Source organism: Lissotriton vulgaris, chromosome 1_1 (genome assembly GCF_964263255.1).
Source record: "Lissotriton vulgaris chromosome 1_1, aLisVul1.2, whole genome shotgun sequence".
In the NCBI taxonomy this organism is placed as follows: Eukaryota; Metazoa; Chordata; class Amphibia; order Caudata; family Salamandridae; genus Lissotriton; species Lissotriton vulgaris.
In genome coordinates this window covers 86537396-86564033 of record NC_141685.1, presented here as the reverse complement: position 1 = coordinate 86564033, position 26638 = coordinate 86537396, and positions in this window count along the sequence as shown.

Sequence of the window (26638 nt, the reverse complement as noted above, 5' to 3'; positions counted from 1 at the left end):
ACACCCCCAAAAATCGAAAAACACTGAAAAATCAGCACAATCCCATTCCATCCATGCCCTCCATGTTGTTTAAGTTCAAGACACCCAACAAAAAGACTAGGCCCATGCTAGACACAATACCCCTGGTGAAAAGGCCACAAGTACAGCCCCCAAAAACGAAAATCACTGAAAAATCAGCACAATCCCATTCCATCCATGCCCTCCATGATGTTTACATTCAAGACAACCCACAGAAAGACTAGGCCCATGCAAGCCTCACTAACCCTGGGCATAAAGGTTGAAAAGTAGGCAAAATGGTTGCAGGCCTAACAACAATGCCTGCATTCAAAATGGCCACTTGCCTCCCTGCACATGGCCAGGGCCTGTAGCAGCACTTAAAATGGCCCCCAGCCACATGGCCTGTCCCTCCCCATGAACACCCCCAAAAATCGAAAAACACTGAAAAATCAGCACAATCCCATTCCATCCATGCCCTCCATGATGTTTAAGTTCAAGACACCCCACAAAAAGACTAGGCCCATGCTAGACTCGATACCCCTGGTGAAAATGCCACAAGTACAGCCCCAAAAAACGAAAATCACTGCAAAATCAGCACAATCCCATTCCATCCATGCCCTCCATGATGTTTATGTTCAAGACACCCCACAGAAAGACTAGGCCCATGCAAGACTCACTACCCCTGGGCATAAAGGTTGAAAAGTAGGCAAAATGGTTGCAGGCCTAACAACAATGCCTGCATTCAAAATGGCCACTTGCCTCCCAGCACATGGCCAGGGCCTGTAGCAGCACTCAAAATGGCCCCCAGCCACATGGCCTGTCCCTCCCCATGAACACCCCCAAAAATCGAAAAACACTGAAAAATCAGCACAATCCCATTCCATCCATGCCATCCATGATGTTTAAGTTCAAGACACCCAACAGAAAGACTAGGCCCATGTTAGACTCAATACCCCTGGTGAAAAGGCCACAAGTACAGCCCCCAAAACGAAAATCACTGAAAAATCAGCACAATTCCATTCCATCCATGCCCTCCATGATGTTTAAATTCAAGACAACCCACAGAAAGACTAGGCCCATGCAAGACTCACTACCCCTGGGCATAAAGGTTGAAAAGTAGGCAAAATGGTTGCAGGCCTAACAACAATGCCTACATTCAAAATGGCCACTTGCCTCCCAGCACATGGCCAGGGCCTGTAGCAGCACTCAAAATGGCCCCCAGCCACATGGCCTGTCCCTCCCCATGAACACCCCCAAAAATCGAAAAACACTGAAAAATCAGCACAATCCCATTCCATCCATGCCATCCATGATTTTTAAGTTCAAAACACCCAACAAAAAGACTAGGCCCATGCTAGACTCAATACCCCTGGTAAAAAGGCCACAAGTACAGCCCCAAAAAATGAAAATCACTGAAAAATCAGCACAATCCCATTCCATCCATGCCCTCCATGATGTTTAAGTTCAAGACACCCATAGAAAGACTAGGCCCATGCTAGACTCAAATACCCCTGGTGAAAAGGCCACAAGTACAGCCCCAAAAAACGAAAATCACTGAAAAATCAGCACAATCCCAATCCATCCATGCCCTCCATGATGTTTAAGTTCAAGACACAAAACAGTGGTGAAGAGATGCACACCTGAGTACTCCTTTATTTAATGCTCGTTTTGCTTAGATCCACTTTAAGCGTTGTCGGCGTGCAAGCTCTCCGCGCTCCGCCCAATTGCGCTGCCAATTAGTAAGAACATCAAGGGAACCGCCTTCTGGTCCCCATTAGGCTGCACAGCCTATTATGAATGAATTTAATGAATTAAATTCTTTTTCCACCATTAATGTATTTCATCATTTAAACCCTTGTTTTTTTCTTTTTCTTATTCTTAGTTGTTTCAATCCATTACACTCATTGCCTTTTCTTTTTCAAAGAACACAGGATCATGGTTGATTCCACATGCCACGTAAATGTTTTTTTGCTTCATGAATAATATGGTTTGGTCGAAAAACATGATGAAAAGCTGAACACGAGATTTAAGCACCACATGCCAAGGTAAGCGCGGCATTGAGTTTGGCTTCACTAAGATTAATGAGGGGTCCCAGGGGTCAACAGAATTGTTTAGTTACAGACCAGCCACTTGCTCAGATGCTCAGTTTTTAAACATGTAAAAGCATTGGGTCTGCAGATATTCAGTAGAGGAAGTGCGCGCAGTTATGAAATAATCTACAGATAATGTGAGCTATGCTGCTTCGTTTGTATTGCAATATTGAGAATGTGAGCATGTTTTTTTGCTTCATGAATAATAAGGATTATGAAACTGATTATGATCATTTCTTTGTACTTTAGAAACCCCCGAAGAAGGGATTGATTCCCGAAATGCATTGGGTGACTGATAATAAAACGTGGCATGTGGAATCAACCATGATCCTGTGTTCTTTGAAAAAGAAAAGGCAATGAGTGTAATGGATTGAAACAACTAAGAATAAGAAAAAGAAAAAAATAATGGTTTAAATGATGAAATACATTAATGGTGGAAAAAGAATTTAATTCATTAAATTCATTCATAATAGGCTGTGCAGCCTAATGGGGACCAGAAGGCGGTTCCCTTAAGTTCAAGACACCCCACAGAAAGACTCAGTCCACCCACCACTGAGTACCCCTGGGCAAAAGGCCCCAAAACAGCCCAAAAAACGAAAAATCCAAAATTGTAGTTGCAGCAACTGTAATGCCCCAAACAAACTTACTTGTAAAATTTCTAATCCAAAAGTGATCCAAAGAAAGTCAAAAAGGCCTCAAATCCAAATATCCAGCAGCATCCACAAAAAGTAATCCTTCCAGCTCCAGATCCAAATGAAAAGTGACCAGGAGATGGACAAAGCACTGGGAGGAGCCTGCTGGACAGGAACAGGAAGTTGAAGACTGTGGGGCACTTCCTTCCTCCCACCCCACTCTCCCCCTCCCCAAAATGGACTCCTCGCTAAAAAAGTGCAGGCAAATGTCAACCTAAGGAGTTATTCAGATAAAAATCATCATTTCAAGAAGGTTTATGCTGCTTGCTGGTGGATTTCTTGTGCAGAATTGCAAATTTTATATTTTCGCGTGTGCGAGATTGTTGCTGCTCGCCGCATCTCAAAACTCGCAATTGCGAAGTACCGCGAGACGTGATCTCGGCGTACTCGCGTTGACAAACGCTCGCTGCAAAAGTTGGCAAGCCGCGATTACGTAATCGCGCTTGCCAAATTCCCGCGGGATCCCGCAGCAAGATCCAAAATGGCGCAGCACTCGCAAAATATCGAGAAAAACAACTCGGCAAACGATGATAAACACCGCGCGCCGCAAAATTGTATCACCAAGAAAAAAAAAATCCGCTGCGTGCGAATTTGCGGATTTTGCGGGAAATTCGCAAATCTCGCGGATTGCGAATTTACCGAAAATCCGCAAAATCCGCGAGCGTAACGGATTTTCCGCCCATACTTAATAATAAACCTTCGGGATTTCTGACTTCTGCTTGAGATTAGATAACGTTCAAATGATACAAGGGCTAAATCACGTTAAAACACTTTGTACTAATTTGGACAAGCCAGAGCTATTTTATATTCCAGGATCATTTACTTGATCCATCAAAGGCATGGTTAAGACCCTTGTTATAAACTGGGTAGTGACGTTAGAGCTTGTACAGAATCCCCCAGGCCATTTTTCAGAGCGTATTCCAATATCAATAGGCAGAAAAACTCTGTCCTTCAGGGTCCCGCAGGGTCCATTCTTAGCGCACTGCTTTTTAACACCTATATGGCACCCTCTCATTGGTGTTGACACAGAATATTGAGTTGGAAATGTCGACTTACACAAATATTGAGTTGGAAATATCGTGATTCAGAAATATCGACAGCAAGAATATCGTGGTTAAGAATATCAAATTTAAGGTAAGAAATATTGTTTTTAAAAATATAGAAGTCATTAATATTGTTTGGAAAAATATAGTTGTTTAAAATATCGACTTTTTAAATTAGTGTTATGTATTTCGGTTTATATTTTAAATGTATGTGATGTATGTTTTTGTATAAGTATTGTTTTTTTTTAATATATGTGTTAGATTTTTAGTAGTTATGAATTTTATTTTAATAACATTTTGCATTTTTTAGTTCCATACCGGGTTGTGAGTTTATGGGGGAATAGGGTGGGAAGTAATTGAATTATAATAAATTAATGATTATTTTTTGTTTATTTCATTTAGATTTTATATGGTTAATTGTGGGAAGTAAGTTATTTGTAATTAAATATTAATTGGTTGTTAATTAATATTATTTAATTCATTGATAATTATGGTATTTGTGTAATTTCTTTTTTAGGCACAGGTTGTGGGGTCTATTGGGTTAAAGGGTGGGAAGTAATTTATATTTGATTAATTAATAATTAGTTGCTAATTTATATTAATTAATTGATTGGAAATTAATGATGAAATTGTGTAATTAATTTTAGGTGTGGGTTGTGGGGTTTATAGGTGTAAAGGGTGGGAAGTAATTTATGTTTAATTAATTAATAATTAGTTTGTTAACTTATATTAACTAATTATTTGATAATTAATTATGGTAATTGTGTGATTTTATTTTAGGTGTGCGTTGTGAGGTCTATGGGGTAAAGGATGGGAAGTAATTTATGTTTAATTAATTGATAATTAGTTGTTAATCAATATTAATTAATTAATTAAAAATGTAATATGGAAATTGTGTTATTAATTTAAGGTATGTGTTGTGGGATTTATAGGGGTAAAGGGTGGGAAGAAATGTATGTTTAAGTCATTAAAAATTAGTTGATCATTAATATTAATTCATTAATTGGTATTTAATTAGGCTCTATATATATATATATATATATATATATATATAATTTTGAGGTGTAAGTTTTACTGTTATGTAGGTACAGTGTGGGGAGTAAATTAATTTGACCTACTTTATAATTAGTTGTTAAATACTGATAGTTTTCAATTGAAAATAAGTTTTAATTGTATAATTAATTTCTTTACAGTTTAATTTTAACTGTGGTTTGTGGGGATTATAGGGGTAAACTGTGAGAAAATAATTTTTGAGTTTTAATTTGTTTTTTAATTAATAATATTTAATTGATAATTATGGTAATTAAGCAAGTACATTTAACTTTTAATGAAGGTGAAAAAGTACCAATTGCATACAAATCACCTTTGTGTACACAAGCCGAAATGCGCTTTACTTCAACAGAAAAAATTCTGAAAGCAGTTCAAACCGCTGTAGCAAAAGAAAGAGCTCTAGCTCTGGGGAAACAAATATTTGTCGTGACTCCAGTACCAGCCTTAGAGGCAGTTACAAAAGTGTGCATTCCGAATGCAAAAGCTTTACATCCAAGATGAATACAATGGGTTAATTCTCTTGCTGCAACAGATGTTGAATATGGTTTTGATCCTTATTTAAAACCACAAGCGTTCCTGCAATACGAACACAAATGTATTTTGCCTATTGAGATTCTCCCTCTTGATCAGTACGAATGTATAATTTATACTGACGGATCTGCACAACCCGTTATGGGAAGTAAGCAAGATTATAGTGCAGCATGCGCGATCGTTAAAGGTTTGTTGGACAGGCCACATGAAGGGCCGCTCTCCCCCGGCTCAACCAGGCCCGAGCCCGGTCCCGCAAGTACCACACACCACCATTGCACGTCCTCCGTCCCCTCAGGGACCCCTGCCCCCGAGCACGTTAACCTCGTGGATCCGATCCACTGCCGGCCCACGCGCCCAGCCCGGGCCGCCATCTTGGACACTTCACCACGAGGCCGCCTGGCCCCCGATCGACCTCAACCCGGGGCCTAGCCCGGCCTCAGACATTCCGGCACCACCCTCCACCCAGGAGGTGAGCGGGCTACTTGGCAAGTCAATGGGAGAAAGAGGTGCCGATGGCTCTCCCCCGCCAAGTGCCGCTCGCCCATCGCCTCCCCGGGCGCTGGCTCCACCCCCCTGCTGGGTGTCTGGACTCCCTCATCCCGGACCTCCCGACCTCCAAGTGCGAGGGTCCGGACATCAAAGCACACCAGCCCTATAACTGGGGCAGCTCCAGAGCAGGAAGGCAGTTGTATCTTGGAGTCGAGAGACGTAAAGAGGAACTCATCCTGGACGGACTACTGGCGCTGCCATAGCTCTGTCCTGTGCACCATCGTCCTGCCTGTTGGCGCTGCCACAGCCGTCGTAACCTTCATCCTTCATCGTCGTCGGGATCTGCTGGCGTGGCCGCGGACCGTTGTAACCGTCATCTTTCACCGGGACCTGCAGGCTCCGCCGCGGACCGTCGTCCTTCCTTCATCCATCTCGGGACCTGCTTGGCTCCTCCACGGCCCGATCATCTAGAACGCCGAGCTCGAGGATTGAGAGCTATTTTGTACTCATTGGTAACTAAGACTGTCCCGCTACCCCCTTTCCTCAACCAAAGACTAGAACCGAGGGGACCCCTGAGTCCAGACCTCCTTGTATCATACCACGTAACCTAAGAATTGCATATAAAGTCTCGTTAACCTTCAATCTTGTGTGGTGTCCGTCTGTGGGGGGGAAGTTACTTGTCTGTACAGTCGTTGGAGACGGCTCTCCCCGGAGACCTCTCCCCGTAATCTCGGCCGACCCTCCCGGTCCGTCTAACATTGGTGGCCAGCGGCGCGATCCGAATCACCGCATAACGTACAGAGAGTAGCTCACCCCACAACGAACCACAATGACAACTAAAGAGAGCGGATCAACTGAGAAGTTCCAAATGGAAAAACTAGAGGAGTACAGCCATCGTGAACTAAAGCAGTTCTGCATCGAACTAGGTATCGCTACCACCGGACTGAGTACCAAGGACGATTTTAAGCATGCCCTAGAATCTTGGGCAGAGACCGGGGCTGCCGGAACCCCTGATCAAAGCACCGCAGAAAAAACGACCACGGCCCCTGAAGGACAAAGAACGGGTCTCTCGCAAGACGAGATCCAGGAAAGAGAAAGAACCCGACTACACGAACTAGAAATGGCCCGACTCAAAATGGACGTTGAACTTAAATTGGCCGAACAAAAAATCAACTTAGAGCACCTGCGTCTCCGAGAAGAAAGAGAGGAGAAACAGAGACAAAGGGAGCTCGAGGAAAAGAAACTAGCGTACGAACACGAACGGAACCTAGCCGAGATCAACCTACGCAAGCAGAATAAAGAAGCAGGGGTGCCCGAGCGACCCCCCACCTCAGGGGCCACAGACAAAAAGGTACACATCCCCAAGGATGTTGTCCGAGAATATTTCAGAGAGGACGACATCCAGCAATGGTTTAAAGCCTATGAAATCGCTATGACTGCACACCGGATCGATAGAAGCGACTGGGGAGCCGGTCTCTGGGGAAGATTCCTCAATGAGGGCCGCGACACCCTGCTACAGCTCCCGGACCACCAGATGACCTCCTACGACCATATGAAAGCGGCACTCCTCACCCGCTATGGTCTCACACCCGAGATGTACCGTCAGAGGTTCCGAGACTGCACCCGCATCCCGGGTACAACTTGGGTGGACTATGTAACATACTTTAGCCGAGCCTTCGAGGGCTGGATCCGGGGAAGCAACGTCACGACCTACGAGCAACTATTTAATCTGATGGTATGGGAGCATCTGTCGAACAATTGCTTCATTGAACTCCGCCAGCACCTCCTCGACAGCAAGTTAACCGATCCCCGGCAGCTCGCAGCCGAAGCTGACCGGTGGGAGATCACCAGAGTGGGCCGGAATGGGTCCTACGAGCAGAACAGGAACCACAATGGTCACCACCGACCCAGAGGAGGAGGAGGGGGCCAAGGACGAGGAAGAGACAACACTCCGGCCGCCCCCGTTACCAGCACCACCCCCCCGGCCAACCGGGGCAGCACCCCGGCGCGACCGGGGTACAGAGCCAATGTCACGTGTCACCGATGCCAACGAGTCGGCCACTATGCAAACGACCCAAGCTGCCCGCAGTATCAGAGTCCAAAACCCCGCCATGTGGCCGCCGCGGCACTAGGGGAAGAACAGATCTCCGAGGAACAAGAAACAGACGAGCAAGAGTATCAAGAGTGGGAGCCAGCCGCCATGACTCTCGCGTGCTTAGGGGGAAGAGACATGGTCCCGCGGGTCCCCCTACCCGCTAACACCCAGAAGTACAGCCAATGGGTGAGCATCAATGGACAACGGGCCGAAGCCCTTCGGGACACCGGGGCCAGTGTGACAGCCGTCCGCTGTCACCTGGTGACCCCAGAACAATATCTACCGAACATTCTCTGCCCTGTGCGATCAGCCGACAACTCGGAAAGTCTGTGTCGGATGGCCTGCGTCCCCTTTGAATGGGGAGGGGTCTCCGGCATGTTGAAGGTGACGGTCCGAGACGACGCCCCCGTGGACTGCCTCCTCGGAAATGACCTGGAGAGCTCCCCGTGGGCAGCCGTGGAGCGAAAAGAACACTTGGGGATGTTGGGCGTCCCGGACTGGGCGTGCGTCACCACCCGGTCCATGGCCGCCCGTGCCAACCATCACCCGGAAGAACCAGAATGGCCGGCGCCACCACCTCCGGTCGCCCCAGCCGAGACCCCCGACCATGACACCCCCCTCGAACCTGCTCAACCTTCCGACCTCGCTAACCTTGACCAGTGGGCCCAAGAGGGGGGACCCACACAAGAACAATTTCGCCAGGAACAGAAGACCTGTCCCTCCCTCGAGGGACTCCGCCAACAAGCGCTCGCCCAAAGCGCAGGGGATACCTCCGGAACTCATTGGGTCTACTGGGACAATGATCTGTTGTACAGCGAGCAACGAATCGCCGAGCTGGGGGCCAACCGAGTACTAGTAGTGCCCCTCCGCTTTAGAGACTTCCTGCTAAACCTGGCCCACGATGTCCCCCTGGCAGGGCACCTGGGACAAGATAAAACCTACAGTCGCCTAGTGACCCACTTCTTCTGGCCAAAAATGAGAAACGATGTGCACCAGCACTGCCGATCTTGCCCCACGTGCCAAGCCAGTGGGAAGAGCGGCCGCAAACTAAAGGCCCCCTTGCAACCTTTTCCAGTAGTCACGACCCCATTTGAGAGGGTCGGAATAGACATTGTGGGACCCCTGGATCCGCGCACAAAACAAGGCCATCGCTTCATTCTGGTGCTAGTGGACCACGCCACCCGCTACCCTGAGGCTGTTCCTCTCCGGACCGTGACAGCCCCAGTGGTCGGCCGGGCCCTGATGGGGATCTTCTCCCGTGTAGGGTTCCCCCGAGAAGTCGTCAGCGACAGAGGCACGAACTTTATCTCTAAATACATGAGATCCCTCTGGCAACAGTGTGGGGTCACCTACCGATTCACGACCCCCTATCACCCCCAAGGGAACGGACTTGTTGAGCGGTTCAACCGCACGCTAAAAGGGATGATCGGGGGATTGGAAGAGCCCCTCCGTCGCCAGTGGGATGTGCTGCTGCCGTGCCTCCTCTTCGCCTACCGAGAGGTCCCACAGAAATCCCTAGGCTTCAGCCCATTCGAACTGCTATATGGGCACCCAGTGCGGGGGCCGCTCAGCCTGATCAAAGAAGGCTGGGAGATGCCTCCGGCCAAGAGCCCTCCAGATGTCTTCCGGTACCTCCTCACCCTCCGCAACCAGTCCCGGCGGTTCAGAGACCTAGCAAAAGCCAACCTAGAGGCCAGTCAAGAGGACATGAAAAAATGGTATGACCAGAACGCCTCATCCATTGAATTCGAGCCGGGGCAACAGGTATGGGTAATGTCCCCCACGGAGCCATGCGCTCTCCAAGACAAATGGACGGGACCCTTCAAGGTAATCGAGCGCAAGGGTCCTGCCACCTATCTGATCGATATGGAGTCCTCCCGGAACCCACTCCGAGTCCTCCACACCAACAGACTGAAACCCCACTTTGCACGAACAGAACTCAGCCTGCTGATGGCCACAGACAATGGGGTTGAAGACGACTCCGAGCCTCTCCCTGACCTCCTGCGGACCCAGGAGCAAGACGGCTCCGTGGATGGGGTCCGACTCTCGGAGACCCTCACCAGAGAACAACGCCAAGAGTGCCAAGCCCTCCTGTCACGGTTCGCCAGTCTGTTCTCCCTCACCCCAGGTGTCACTTCCTGGTGTGTGCACGATGTGGACACCGGAGACAGCCCTCCTATCCGCCACCGGGCCTACCGCGTACCTGATCGGGTACGGGCCTGCATCCAGGCGGAAGTGGCTAAGATGCTCACGCTCGGGGTCATCGAGCCATCAGACAGTCCATGGGCCAGCCCGGTCGTACTGGTCCCCAAAGCAGCCGCCCCCGGGACCACACCAGAACTCCGGTTCTGCGTCGACTACCGGGGCCTGAATGAAGTCACCAGAACGGACGCACATCCCATCCCCCGGGCAGATGAACTGGTCGACCGAATGGGAGCTGCCCGCTACCTCAGCATCTTCGACCTGACAGCAGGTTATTGGCAGATCGGCCTCACACCCCGAGCACAAGAACGTTCTGCCTTCTCCACCCCCGATGGCCACTACCATTTTACGGTCATGCCCTTCGGCATGAAGAATGCCCCAGCAACTTTCCAACGGCTCGTCAATCAGGTCCTGGCGGGGCTCGAAGGGTTCAGCGCCGCCTACCTAGACGACATCGCTGTGTACAGCCACCATTGGACCGAGCACCTCCACCACCTCCGAGCCGTACTGCAAGCCCTTCAGCGAGCTGGCCTCACGATCAAGGCCAGCAAGTGTCAAATTGGACAAGGGTCTGTGACCTACCTCGGACACCAGGTGGGAAGCGGCCTAGTGGCCCCTCTACAGCTGAAAATTGCCGCCATCCAGGACTGGCAGCCCCCTATCACCCAAACCGAGGTACGAGCCTTCCTGGGCCTCACGGGCTATTACCGAAGGTTCGTGAAAGACTATGGTACCATAGTGGGGCCTCTCACCGAACTCACATCAAAGAATCAGCCCAAAAAGGTGAACTGGACCCCAGAGTGTCAAGCGGCATTCGAACAGTTGAAGGCCGCCATGTGTTCCGCTCCTGTGCTCCAGGCCCCAGACTACAGCCGGGAGTTCGTCGTCCAGACGGACGCCTCCGACCAGGGCATTGGGGCGGTCCTGTCTCAAGTGAACACCGAAGGCCTTGATCAACCGGTGGCCTTCATCAGCCGGAGACTCCTACCACGGGAGCAACGCTGGAGCACCATAGAGAGGGAAGCCTTCGCTGTGGTATGGGCCCTCAAGAAGCTCCGGCCCTACCTTTTTGGCACCCACTTTCGGGTGCAGACCGACCACCGACCCCTGCAGTGGCTGATGCATATGCGGGGGGAAAACCCAAAGTTGCTACGCTGGTCCATCTCCTCGCGAGGTATGGACTTCACAGTCGAACACCGGCCTGGGTCAGACCACGCCAACGCGGATGGCCTGTCCCGGTTTTTCCGCCTCGACGAGGAGAGTCCCCAAGAGGATGGGTAACTCTCCCCGCCTTCAGCTGGGGGGGACGCATGTTGGACAGGCCACATGAAGGGCCGCTCTCCCCCGGCTCAACCAGGCCCGAGCCCGGTCCCGCAAGTACCACACACCACCATTGCACGTCCTCCGTCCCCTCAGGGACCCCTGCCCCCGAGCACGTTAACCTCGTGGATCCGATCCACTGCCGGCCCACGCGCCCAGCCCGGGCCGCCATCTTGGACACTTCACCACGAGGCCGCCTGGCCCCCGATCGACCTCAACCCGGGGCCTAGCCCGGCCTCAGACATTCCGGCACCACCCTCCACCCAGGAGGTGAGCGGGCTACTTGGCAAGTCAATGGGAGAAAGAGGTGCCGATGGCTCTCCCCCGCCAAGTGCCGCTCGCCCATCGCCTCCCCGGGCGCTGGCTCCACCCCCCTGCTGGGTGTCTGGACTCCCTCATCCCGGACCTCCCGACCTCCAAGTGCGAGGGTCCGGACATCAAAGCACACCAGCCCTATAACTGGGGCAGCTCCAGAGCAGGAAGGCAGTTGTATCTTGGAGTCGAGAGACGTAAAGAGGAACTCATCCTGGACGGACTACTGGCGCTGCCATAGCTCTGTCCTGTGCACCATCGTCCTGCCTGTTGGCGCTGCCACAGCCGTCGTAACCTTCATCCTTCATCGTCGTCGGGATCTGCTGGCGTGGCCGCGGACCGTTGTAACCGTCATCTTTCACCGGGACCTGCAGGCTCCGCCGCGGACCGTCGTCCTTCCTTCATCCATCTCGGGACCTGCTTGGCTCCTCCACGGCCCGATCATCTAGAACGCCGAGCTCGAGGATTGAGAGCTATTTTGTACTCATTGGTAACTAAGACTGTCCCGCTACCCCCTTTCCTCAACCAAAGACTAGAACCGAGGGGACCCCTGAGTCCAGACCTCCTTGTATCATACCACGTAACCTAAGAATTGCATATAAAGTCTCGTTAACCTTCAATCTTGTGTGGTGTCCGTCTGTGGGGGGGAAGTTACTTGTCTGTACAGTCGTTGGAGACGGCTCTCCCCGGAGACCTCTCCCCGTAATCTCGGCCGACCCTCCCGGTCCGTCTAACAAGGTTGTATGCGCGATTGTAAATTCCGACTTATGGTCACAAAAACTCAATGTCTAGGAGATTGTACAGCTCTGTGAGCTGAACTACAAGCATTCAAATTGGCACTTGAAAATAAGGTTCGCGAATTCCCCAAACTTATAGTGTGCGATTCTTTTTACTGTGTTCAGTCATATAATGAATATTTACAGAATTGGCTTCAAAATGGTTACAAAGATGCAAAAGGTGACACAATCAAGCATAAAATGCTTTGGGAACAAGTAGTTCAGTTGCACAACGGACTACAAAACACTCACGCGGTACACACGCTGAGTCATCAACATGATGGCGTTCACGTTGCTGGGAATTCATTGGCTGACAAAGCCGCGAAGGGGGCTGTGCAAACGGCTTTCGTAGCTGCGATCACTTTGTTATAACCACTATGGTCATCATTTTTTGCATAAATCTGCAACACCTAGTGTATAACCGATGGGAACATAGTCCTATACTACCAAGGGGTAGCCCAAAAAACGTTAGCAAAGAAATTTCCATATTTTTCAGGGTACAATATATCCAATCCAGAAGCCTTTTACTTTAAAAATGTGAAAACAACAGGAATGAAAAATATGTTAACCAATACAAAACAGAGTTATTCTGCAGCCTTTATTGCCCATCTGTCTAGAAAAGGATCCGACTTTTGGAAAGACACAATTGATACAAAATCTGTCTGGGGAACAAAACATTGGCAAGTGCTGGGGATAGAAGCTTTGTTTAGAGCCTGTATCATCCCACAGCTAATAATGTTTTTTAATGACACTCTCCAACAAACGTCTTGCCTTGGGTTAGCTAAGATCAAAGACATGAACACTCCACCTATACCCGCACCTGCAAGTAATAGCACTACACAGGGGGAGATCGACGTACACACTATTTTACAAAACAACAGATCAGATCCTGAATGGGAAAAATGTTTGCTCAGGCCTTCATAAACAAACATCTGTCAAGAACTATTCCTGAACAAAATACAGGGTTTCACTATCAATAGGCCAGACCTACGCTATGTCCAAAGACAGCATCCAGGGGTAGTAACAACATACAGTGTAGGAAAATGATGCCTTGATTGGCTACAGAAATCTACACTATAGGATGTGAAACAGCACTTCTCTTTACTTACAGAAGGCGCAGACCTTAGGGATTTCTTGCTAGGACCAAGAATAAAGCGGCAAAAATGTTTCATGTATGCCAGCATCTATGCTGCTTATAATGAAATATGTAAAGTTACAAAAGCAGACTCCACAGAAAAAATATGAGAAATTGATCGTATTAATTTAGAGAAATCTCTTGCTGTGGTCGACAATGGGTTAACGACTCCAGGGCACTGGGCACCATTGTATATTCTGCTATAGACATCATGGAACAAGACTTGGTCATGCTGCAACATGGTCAGTCTCAATTACATTCTATTATGCTACTAGGCTGGACGCTACATAACTTGCGTGCAGGCTATGTGCCATGGCGTTTCATCAACACGTCGTCTGTTTACAGAATACAATCTCACTGATAAACAGATCAAATTGGCGCAAAGGGAAGTGAGGTATACAGTGTTGAGCATTGAAAAAGTGGGAAAATTGCCATTTACGGTAGCAGAAAAAACAGCTACAGAATGGATCATTCTTGGCAAAATAACTGCCTGTTACAACTTTACATTTTCAGTATTGCCTCAAACAAATGCAAGCAGGAAAATATGAAAGGTTGGGTAAAGAATACATCAAAACATCCTGGGATTTACCTTACACACACAGATGTTGGAGTGGGGGGCGTTAAGTGTTTCTTAGCACACTGTACACACACACGGTACACACTGTGAAAATGCACTGAGCGGTTCTCTCCTATGTTGGGATATTAGTTTACACGGGCCTGTAGCGGTTCTACTGCAAACCTATCTTGAAACTTGCAAGGTTCATCGGCCGCTGTAATTAATCCAATGTTTGGACAACTTTCAAACGGAAGTTACCTCATGTTGAATGATCACAGCTGTTGTGGCATGTTGCCAGGCATCCCATATCTAGTAACTGTTACTTCCAGGGTCACTTGTTGTATGCAAGTTTTGTTCCCCCTAAGAATCACAGTCAGGGAGTCACCGTTACGGCCTTCACTGAACAGCTCTTCTATACGATTTGATACTTTAAGCAGAATGAAAGCCATTCTTTTATACCAAACCGTGCCTTTGACCTCGGCAAAAGAGACCTATGATCTAAAAATTGCAAGGACTTTGGCTGAGAAACAGGCTCTGTTAAGTACAAACTGCCCTACACATTTCACAGAAATGTTGGGACTTATCTTAAACATGTCTGAAACGAGCGGTATTGTGCATGTATTTAAGACCAAATGTTTAGGACTATTAACACCTTTTCAAGCAGGCCTCGGAATTATTCCAAACTTTGTGCACTCAGTGTTTGGTGGTCTGCTGTTAATTCCAGCATTCGTTTTACTCCTACTGCTATGCTACGGCAAGCCAACCCACCAGCGTCACTCCCAGACCCTTGGAGAAGGCTCTCCTGGAAAGGAAGTGGTGTGAGCGCATAGTACAACTTTTGGGTTTACCTCGTCTATGAGAAGTAAATACCACATGGTTTCTGTCATTCAGACCAATCTGGCAAGATTGCATCTTACCTGTTCTACGCTGCCTGCTTTGCGGTGAGGAATGCGTGCTAGACATCTGTCTAACACTCCCATCAGTCATGCCAACGGATATATCGATACTCTGCTGGACCCAATAATGGCCCATGCTCTGTGTTGTCCCCAGCGGCTACCAATCCTGATGATGGCATTCATTGAGCTCTCACAGATGCAAATTGCCACTGCTGAGGTACGAGAGGAATCAACGGGCACACAGGTAACATCGGAAACAAACATTGCTGTTGCTTCCAATGCTGAAGGCAACGATTCGCATCTATGTGCAGTTAATCTTCCAAACGAGGTATTCCAACTATCACATACATCGATAGATGACTTTTTGTCTACAGGAATAGAGGATTTTATGTTTTCTCCAGCCCCATACACTGACTTGTGATTCAGCACATAGTGTACTGGGAAAACTCTGATTTTGGCCTTCATTTTTCATAAACAAAGACAAAACCTTGGAACTTTTCCTATGATGAATTTTTTTTCCAAATTTGTATTTTTCTTTTTTATGGCAAAGTAATCTGCTTAGAGTAGAACTATTCATAGACAACAGACTTCTTTGAACACTTCAGAGACAAATTGTCATCTTTTCACACCAATTTCATTTATGTACCATGACATGAAATGGCTTTGAACTATTTCTTCTGTAATCATGCACCATTTCATCATATGTATATATATGTTCATTCATTTAGCATTCACTGTAAATATATGCTTAGAATGAAACATTGCTTTAATATGTACACCACCTTTGCATTTCATGTTTAGCAAAGACTTGTTTTTAGTATGCTTTTACAAATGTTTTAGCAACCTATGGTACTCACTAGTATATGTTTAGCATTAGCATGTTTAGCATTTAGTAATATCGATCATTCGAAATTGGAGTGGGTGATGTGTTTCGATTTAGATACCCGTACATGGGTTTCCAAATCATGTCCTTATATAGGCACAACTCACATTGTCCTTATTTAGACATAGAATCCCAGTCCTTATTTAGGCATCAGCCATGCTATCCAAATACAGACATGGTCACCTACATCCGTCCATCCCACGCCACAACTAGTTCTTAGAAACCAGACCCTTAAGCCTTTGGGATTTTCCCTGCTTGGATTACTGATTTACTGTTATCACATTTTTGGAACATATACATTTTGATTGGAGGTTTTCTAAAACACATTGTAACAGATAATGGTATTCAATTTTACTTCCAATGCATGTGTTCTACTGTCCATCGTCAAACAGTCTTGTGGAAAGCTATCATCGTTTTTTGAAGAAGAGTGTTTAGACTTCTTTGCCTGCTGGTCTTGATGTTAACAGTTATAAACAAAAAAATTGACCTAAATCACCTCTCACACTCTGTAACAGGTGCTTCACCTTTCAATTAAGAAGCTCAAAACCCAAAACCAAATTACTGCCCGAATGATTGAAGGTTCTTGTACGTCAGAATTAGGGTTACCTTCTAAAATCAATAAAGATAAAATGTGTACTAGAGTATAGACAAAAAGAAGAAATTGTGAAGGTCTATTTTGATACCAGGAGAAGAGCAAGAATCTGGAATCTGTGTTGGTGGTTGGGTACCCCCAAAAAACAAGCATTTGCAATGCAATAGGTCTCGCATTTGCGAGAGTTGAGGTAATGGCATTGTAAATTACAATGCCTTTTATTTATCTTTTTTGATAATAAACACATAAACAAAAGGCATTGCCATTTACAATGCCAACAGCTCAAACTCTTGAGACCCATCTCAAAGAAGCAGACGCCATTATCCCAGGCTGCTTGGCAAGTGAAAGTGCACATGGCGCGCTGAATGTTGCACTAGGAGAGACTCATTACAGAAACTAGTGCTTGCAGCCTAAATATGACATACTGTGTAACAACAGAAGTAAAAGGGCCAGTCCTCATGGGAGCTTACAAATGAAGACAAGGAGGTACTAATGAGGGACCAACAAGTCTTTTAACGAATCAGAAGCCAGCATTTACGAAGGACAATCACACAAACCAATGACAAATATGGGCTGAGAGTGGGCGGGGCTTCAAGCCCATACTCTAATTCAGCATGCCTCACAGCGCAGCGCATGCGCTTCGACCTAAAAAGGGATCAATCAATCAATCAAGGCATTTATATAGCGCGCTACACACCCGGAGGGTCTCAAGGCGCTTGGGGAAGGAGGGTCCGCTACTGCTCGAACAGCTAGGTCTTCAGTTGCTTCCTGAAGGCGAGGTGGTCCTGGGTCAGGCGGAGGTGGGTCGGGAGGGAGTTCCACGTCTTGGCGGCCAGGTAGGAGAAGGATCTTCCTCCTGTGGTGGCTCTTCGAATGCGAGGGCGTGGTTGGTTGATCGAAGCTGGCGTGTGGGAGTGTAGAAGTTGAGGCGGCTGTTGAGGTAGCTCGGGCCTTGGTCGTGTAGGGCTTTGTGTGCGTGGGTGAGGAGACGGAAGGTGATTCTCTTGTTGACCGGGAGCCAGTGCAGGTCTCTCAGGTGTCCGGAGATGTGGCTGCGACGGGGGATGTCCAGGATGAGTCGTGCTGAGGCGTTCTGGATCCGCTGGAGTCTCTTCTGGAGTTTGGCGGTGGTTCCTGCGTAGCGGGCGTTGCCGTAGTCCAGACGGCTGGTGACGAGGGCCTGGGTGACCGTCTTCCTGGTCTCGGTGGGGATCCACCGGAAGATCTTACGTAGCATGCGCAGGATGTTGAAGCACGACGAGGAGATGGCGTTGACTTGTTTGGTCATCGTGAGGGAGGAGTCCAGGATGAAGCCCAGGTTGCGTGCGTGGTCTGTCGGTTTGGGTGCGGTGCCCAGGGCAGGGGGGCCACCAGGAGTCATCCCAGGCGGAGGGCGAAGATCCCAGGATGATACTATTGCTTACAAAACCCAATCAATTCTGTTGCAAAATAGACCCTGTGGTAGGGGCTTGCACTCGTGGCTTTTAAAACAAACTGAACTGTGCTGGTAAAATCACTACAAATGTATCAAATCAGATGTCAGGCCAAGCAGATGCCTCCGCGCGCCTCGGAGTGGGATGTCCATAAACTGTAATCTGAGGGATGTGCCAATGCCTTCAATGGGATCTTCCATAAAGTGCAAATTGCACATACAGAATCTATGAAATTAGTCAATCCTATGCATCAAATTGTTATTTACGGAGAGAGAATCTACACATGTTTAAATGAGTGCTCAAACCCACCCAGACAATGAAGACACAACCTCGTGTTCACCAGTTGAAAGTGCCGCAGCTTCGAGGTGGGCGAGCCGGCAGATTAACAGGGAGAGCCCGAGCCGAGGGTCTGGCTCGGGCCTTAGAGCCCTGGAAATATTTGCTATGTAAATCATACAGCGAAGATCGCGTCAAAATATGACGGCCTCTTTAAAAAAAAGTGTCGTTCTTTAAAATGTGAAGGCTTGGTGTTAATACTGCACGTTATCGCTCTGCGCTGAGAAGTTTTTCTACAACTGGGAGCGCACATGTTTCAAAGTGTTTTCATACACAAAAATGGAAAAAAACGCGATTCTGAAATAAGATATTTGCCCAAGATCACACAATGTAATCGGGGAAGCCTAGATTTATACAATGTTTCTGGTTTCGTTTTGTACAAATCAGCAGTAAATAGACAACTATTTTGTCAAGGCTTTGTTTTGACCTCTTAGGGCATTTTCTGGTGTTTTTAAAGTATAATGTGAACTAGACACGAAGGCATCGGAGCACTTTATTTCTATAAGCACTAGAAACATTTCACAGGGTCACACGTGCATTGTTTGTAGGCTTTGCGGGATCAAGTGATTTGCCCGGAATCACAGGATGTTGTTGAGCCCCGGCTGAGACTTGAATCTGGTTCCCCAGTCAAGCAGTCTGGCCGTAACGCCACATCTTGTGGCAAGGAGCCAGCCAGGCAGAACCCACGTGAAGGCTCGGCTCGTTATGGGCTCAACGTTCCAACTGGACCTCGAGCCGAGCCAGAGCTGGGCTTCAGGCTCGGGTTTCCGGTGGCTCGCCAACCTCTCCCACAGATGGGAAGTGGGAAGTACCAGGAGCCTACATCTCACACAGGCATTACTAAGCGCTACAATTGACCCACATGTGAACGGGTTACGGGTGAGTTGCTGCTGGTCGCAGCATTGTGTGCGGAAGGAACCACACACATGCAGCGTTAGTATGTGTTAAAACGACAAAATAGTGAAGTGGCAGTGCCGCAGAAACAGAATGCGACCTACAATGCCGTATAATTTACTTTTAGTCAAGCCGGCCTTTATGTATCCGTGGTGTCTGCAAGGCGGTGTCCTGCCACCCTCCACTCTGCCCCCGGCGGTGCCCTTCTGTCCGTCCCGCCCCCTCGTGCTAAGGCTAGTGTGATCACCAGGACCAGGCGGACCTGTTCCGGGACAGGAATGTGCGCCCGGAGGGGCGGGTGCATCCTACCGGGAAGAGGGGGGAGGGGAGGACCTCCCTCTGTACCGGGAGGAGCTGGCAGGGTCCGGGGGCTCCTGCTCCAGGGCACACGGGCAGCACCTCCTGCGTCATGAGAGAGGGTTCCGCCTGGCACGGCCCAGTCTACCTCTCATCTTTCCGAAGTCGGTAATGTGGGTGCCATTAAAATGGAAAATAATAAGTGTTATATACAATGCCTAAAACCGGCAGAACGTGACTTCCGAGCGCTATATGAAACAAGTATCATGTGTGACATGATCGGGAAATCATTGAATTGAAATAAGATGGGCGCGTAACAGGAATCAAACTACATTGAGCTGGTTTCGGGAGAAGTCTGAAATCCTTTCTCAGCTAAGCTTTGAACGTGCACCAGCGTTGAACATGTTTGCAGCATACACCAACACATCATCCACCGAGGCCCCCACAGAAAACAAGCATTCACAATGCAATGGTTTCGCCTTTGGGAAAGTTAGAGCTATTGGCATTGTAAATGACAAAATGTATATTTATGTATTAGTTTTGGAAACAGATAAATAAATGGCATTGTCATTAGCTTAATCTCTCGCAAATGTGACTATTGTACCCTACGGACGAGCTCAGCAGACAGCAATTACTACCACACACACACACCCAGAGCCACACACACCCACACACCCAGAGCCCCCCACACACACACACACACACACACACACACACACACACAGAGCCACACACACACCCAGAGCCACACACGCACACACCCAGAGCCCCCCCACACACACACACACCCAGAGCCACACACACACACCCAGAGCCACACACACACACCAGAGCCCCACACACACACACACATCCAGAGCCACACACACACACCCAGAGCCACACACACACACACACACCCAGAGCCACACACACACACCCAGAGCCACACACACACCCCAGAGCCACACACACACACACACACACCCAGAGACACACACACACACCTAGAGCCACACACACACACCCAGAGCCACACACACAGAGCCACACACACACACCCAGAGCCACACACACACACCCACACACACCCAGAGACACACACACACACCTAGAGCCACACACACACACCCAGAGCCACACACACACACACACACCCAGAGACACACACACACACCTAGAGCCACACACACACACCCAGAGCCACACACACACCCTGAGCCACACACGCACACCCAGAGCCACACACACACACCCAGAGCCACACAAACAGAGCCACACACACACACCCAGAGCCACACACACACACCCAGAGCCACACACACACCCAGAGCCACACACACACACCCAGAGCCACACACACAGAGCCACACACACACACCCAGAGCCACACACACACACACCCAGAGCCACACACACACACCCAGAGCCACACACACACACCCAGAGCCACACACACACACCCAGAGCCACACATACACACACCCAGAGCCACACACACACACACACACACCCAGAGCCACACACACACACCTAGAGCCACACACACACACCCAGAGCCACATACACACACCCAGAGCCACACAAACAGAGCCACACACACACACCCAGAGCGACACACACACACACCCAGAGCCACACACACACACCCAGAGCCACACACACAGAGCCACACACACACCCAGAGCCACACACACACCCCCAGAGCCACACACACACACACACACACCCAGAGCCACACACACACACCTAGAGCCACACACACACCCCCAGAGCCACACACACACACACCTAGAGCCACACACACACACCCAGAGCCACACACACACACCCCCAGAGCCACACACACACACACCCAGAGCCACACACACACACCTAGAGCCACATACGCACACACCCAGAGCCCCCCCCCACACACACACACACCCAGAGCCACACACACACACCCAGAGCCACACACACACACACCCAGAGCCCCACACACACACACACACATCCAGAGCCACACACACACACCCAGAGCCACACACACACACCCAGAGCCACACACACACACCCGGAGCCACACACACCCACACACCCAGAGCCCCACACACACACACCCAGAGCCACACACACCCAGAGCCACACACGCACACACCCAGAGCCCCCCCCCCCCACACACACACACCCAGAGCCACACACACACACCCAGAGCCACACACACACACCCAGAGCCCCCCCACACACACACACATCCAGAGCCACACACACACACCCAGAGCCACACACACACACCCAGAGCCACACACACACACACACACACCCAGAGACACACACACACACCTAGAGCCACACACACACACCCAGAGCCACACACACAGAGCCACACACACACCCCCAGAGCCACACACACGCCCACACACACCCAGAGACACACACACACCTAGAGCCACACACACACACCCAGAGCCACACACACACACACACACACACACACCCAGACACACACACACACACCTAGAGCCACACACACACACCCAGAGACACACACACCCAGAGCCACACACACACACCCAGAGCCACACAAACAGAGCCACACACACACACCCAGAGCCACACACAAACACCCAGAGCCACACACACACACACACCCAGAGCCACACACACACACCCAGAGCCACACACACAGAGCCACACACACACACACCCAGAGCCAGACACACACCGCCAGAGCCACACGCACACACACACCCAGAGCCACACACACACCCACCCAGAGCCACACACACACACCCAGAGCCACACACCCAGAACCACACACACACACACCCAGAGCCACACACACACACACACACACACACACACACCCAGAGCCACACACACACACCTAGAGCCGCACACACACACACCCAGAGCCACACACACACACCCAGAGCCACACAAATAGAGCCACACACACACCCAGAGCCACACACACACACACACCCAGAGCCACACACACACACCCAAAGCCACACACACAGAGCCACACACACACCCAGAGCCACACACACACCCCCAGAGCCACACACACACACACCCAGAGCCACACACACACGCCTAGAGCCACACACACACACCCAGAGCCACACACACACACACACCCAGAGCCACACACACACACACACCTAGAGCCACACACACACACCCAGAGCCACACACACACCCCCAGAGCCACACACACACACACCCAGAGCCACACACACACACCTAGAGCCACACACACACACCCAGAGCCACACACACACCCAGAGCCACACAAACAGAGCCACACACACACACCCAGAGCCACACACACACCCAGAGCCACACACACACACACCCAGAGCCACACACACAGAGCCACACACACACACACCCAGAGCCAGACACACACCACCAGAGCCACACACACACACACCCAGAGCCACACACACACACCCAGAGCCACACACACACACACACCCAGAGCCACACACACACCCCCAGAGCCACACACACACACACACCCAGAGCCACACACACACACCTAGAGACACACACACACCCAGAGCCACACACACACACCCAGAGCCACACAAACAGAGCCACACACACACACCAAGAGCCACACACACACACACCCAGAGCCACACACACACACCCAGAGCCACACACACAGAGCCACACACACACACCCAGAGCCAGACACACACCGCCAGAGCCACACACACACCCAGAGCCACACACACACACCCAGAGCCACACACACACACCCAGAGCCACACACACACACACATACCCAGAGCCACACACACACACACACACACACACACAGAGCCACACACACACACACACACCCAGAGCCACACACACACACACCCACCAGAGCCACACACACCCACCAGAGCCACACACACCCACCCACAAATACTGTGTTTTCATCATGAAAGCAATGTATAGCACAAACAATACAATAAAATTACTAGTAAGTGGAAGACTGTGTGCAGCTTGTTACATATAGTGCTGGGCAGGAGGTCTCCTGCTAGTTGGAGAGGGACATTTTTGGGGAGGCACAGTTTTGTAAATGTAATTTTCTGTTTAAAAAGACTGTGTTGGACAGGCCACATGAAGGGCCGCCCCCCCTCTGCCCGACCAGGCCCGAGCCCGGTCACCCAAGTGTCACACACCACCACTTCACGTTTTCCGTCCCCTCCGGGACCCTTGCCTCTGAACTTATCGACCTAGTGGGCCCGATCCACTACTGGCCCGCGCGCCCAGCCTGGGCGCCATCTTGGACACTCCGCCACGAGGCCGCATGGCCCCCGATCGACCCCAACCCTGGGCCTGGCCAGGCCTCAGACATCCCGGCACCACCATCCACCCAGGAGGTGAGCGGACTACTTGGCAGGTCAATGGGAGAAAGAGGTGTCGATGGTTCTCCCCCGCCAGATGCCGCTCGCCCACAACCTCCCCGGGCGCTGGCTCCACCCCCCTGCTGGGTGTCTGGACTCCCTCATCCCGGACCTCCCGACCTCCAAGTGCGAGGGTCCGGACATCAAAGGGCACCAGCCCTATAACTGGGGCAGCTCCAGAGCAGGGAGGCAGTTGTATCCTGGAGTCGAGAGACGCAGAGAAGAACTCATCCTTGACGGACTACTGGCGCTGCCGTAGCTCTGCCTTGCGCACTATCGACCTGCCTGCTGGCGCTGCCGCAACCTTCGTAATCCTTCATCGTCATCGGGACCTGCTGGCGTGGCCGCGGACCGTTTGTAACTACCATCTTCATCGGGACCTGCTGGCTCCACCGCGGACCGTCGCTCCTTTCGTCCATCTCGGGACCTGCTGGCTCCGCCGCGGCCCGATCATCTAGAACGCCGAAGCTCGAGGATTGAGAGCTATTTCCAGCTATTGGTAACAAGACTGTCCTGCTACCCTTTTCCCAATCCAGAGACCAGAATCGAGGGGACCCCTGAGTCCAGACCTCCTTGTACCATTCTACCGTACTTAAAGAATTGCTTATAAAGTATCGTTGAACCTTATCCTTGTGTGGTGTACGTCTGTGGGGGGGAAGTTACTTGTCTGTACGATCGCTGGAGACGGCTCTCCCCGGAGACCTCTCCCCTTATACTCGGCCGACCCTCCCGGTCCGTCTAACATTGGTGGCCAGCGGCGCGATCCGAATCACCGCATAATCGTACAGAAAGTAGCTCACCCCACGACGAAATCACGATGACAACCAAAGAAAGCGGATCCACCGAGAAATTTCAGATGGAGAAATTGGACGAGTACAACCATCGTGAATTAAAACAATTCTGCATCGAACTAGGTATCGCTACCACCGGTCTAAGTACCAAAGACGATTTCAAGCATGCCCTAGAATCCTGGGCAGAAACCGGGGCCGTCGGAACCACCGACCAAAACATCGCAGCAGTAGAAAAAAACACCACGGCCCCCGAGGAGCGAAGAACGGGTCTCTCGCAGGACGAGATCCAGGAACGAGAAAGAACACGACTACATGAACTAGAAATGGCCCGGCTCAAAATGGATGTTGAACTTAAGTTGGCCGAACAAAAACTGAGCTTAGAGCACCTGCGTCTCCGAGAGGAAAGAGAGGAAAAACAGAGACAAAGGGAGCTCGAGGAAAAGAGACTGGCATATGAACACGAGCGCAAATTAGCTGAGATAGACTTACGCAAGCAGAACAAAGAATTAGGGGTGCCCGAGCAACCCCACACCCCAGGGGCAACGGAGAAAAAGGTACACATCCCCAAGGATGTCGTTCGAGAATACTTCCGAGAGGACGACATCCAGCAATGGTTCAAGGCCTACGAAATCGCTATGACCGCCCACCGGATCGATCGAAGCGACTGGGGAGCCGGTCTATGGGGGAGATTCCTCAATGAGGGCCGCGATGCCCTGCTACAGCTCCCGGACCACCAGATGACCTCCTATGACCACATGAAAGCTGCCCTCCTCACCCGCTATGGGCTCACACCCGAGATGTACCGTCAGAGGTTCCGAGACTGCACCCGCATCCCGGGTACAACTTGGGTGGACTACGTGAACTATTTTAGCCGAGCCTTCGAGGGCTGGATCAAAGGAAGCAATGTCACAACTTACGAACAACTCTTCAATCTCATGGTGTGGGAGCATCTATCAAACAATTGCTTCATTGAGCTCCGCCAGCATCTCCTCGACAGCAAATTGACTGATCCACGGCAGCTCGCAGCCGAGGCTGACCGGTGGGAAATCACCAGAGTGGGCCGAAATGGGTCCTATGAACAGAACCGGAACAACAACGGTCAGCACCGTCCCCGAGGAGGAGGAGGGGGCCAAGGACGCGGAAGAGACAACGCTCCGGTCGCCCCCGCTACCAACACCACCCCGCCGGCCAACCGGGGCAGCACCCCGGTGCGACCGGGATACCGAGCCAATGTCACGTGTCATCAATGCCAACGAGTCGGCCACTATGCAAACGACCCAAATTGCCCACAGTACCAGAGCCCAAGACCCCGCCAAGTGGCCGCTGCTGCTCTGGGGGAAGAACAGATCTCAGAGGAGCAAGAAGAATATGAGCAAGAGCATCAAGAATGGGAGCCAGCCGCCATGGCTCTAGCATGCTTAGGGGGGAAAGACATGGTCCCGCGGGTCCCCCTACCCGCTAACACCCGGAAGTACAGCCAATGGGTGAGCATCAATGGACGCCAGGCCGAAGCCCTCCGTGACACCGGGGCCAGTGTAACAGCCGTCCGCTGTCACTTGGTGACCCCAGAACAGTTCCTACCAAACATTCTCTGCCCTGTCCGTTCAGCCGATAACTCAGAAAGTCTGTGTCGGATGGCCTGCGTCCCTTTCGAGTGGGGAGGGGTCTCCGGCATGTTGAAAGTGACGGTCCGAGATGATGCCCCCGTAGACTGCCTCCTGGGAAATGACCTTGAAAGCTCTCCGTGGGCAGCCGTAGAACGAAGAGAACACCTGGGGATGTTAGGCATCCCGGACTGGGCGTGCGTCACCACCCGGTCCATGGCCACCCGTGCCAATCCCCGAACAGAGGAACC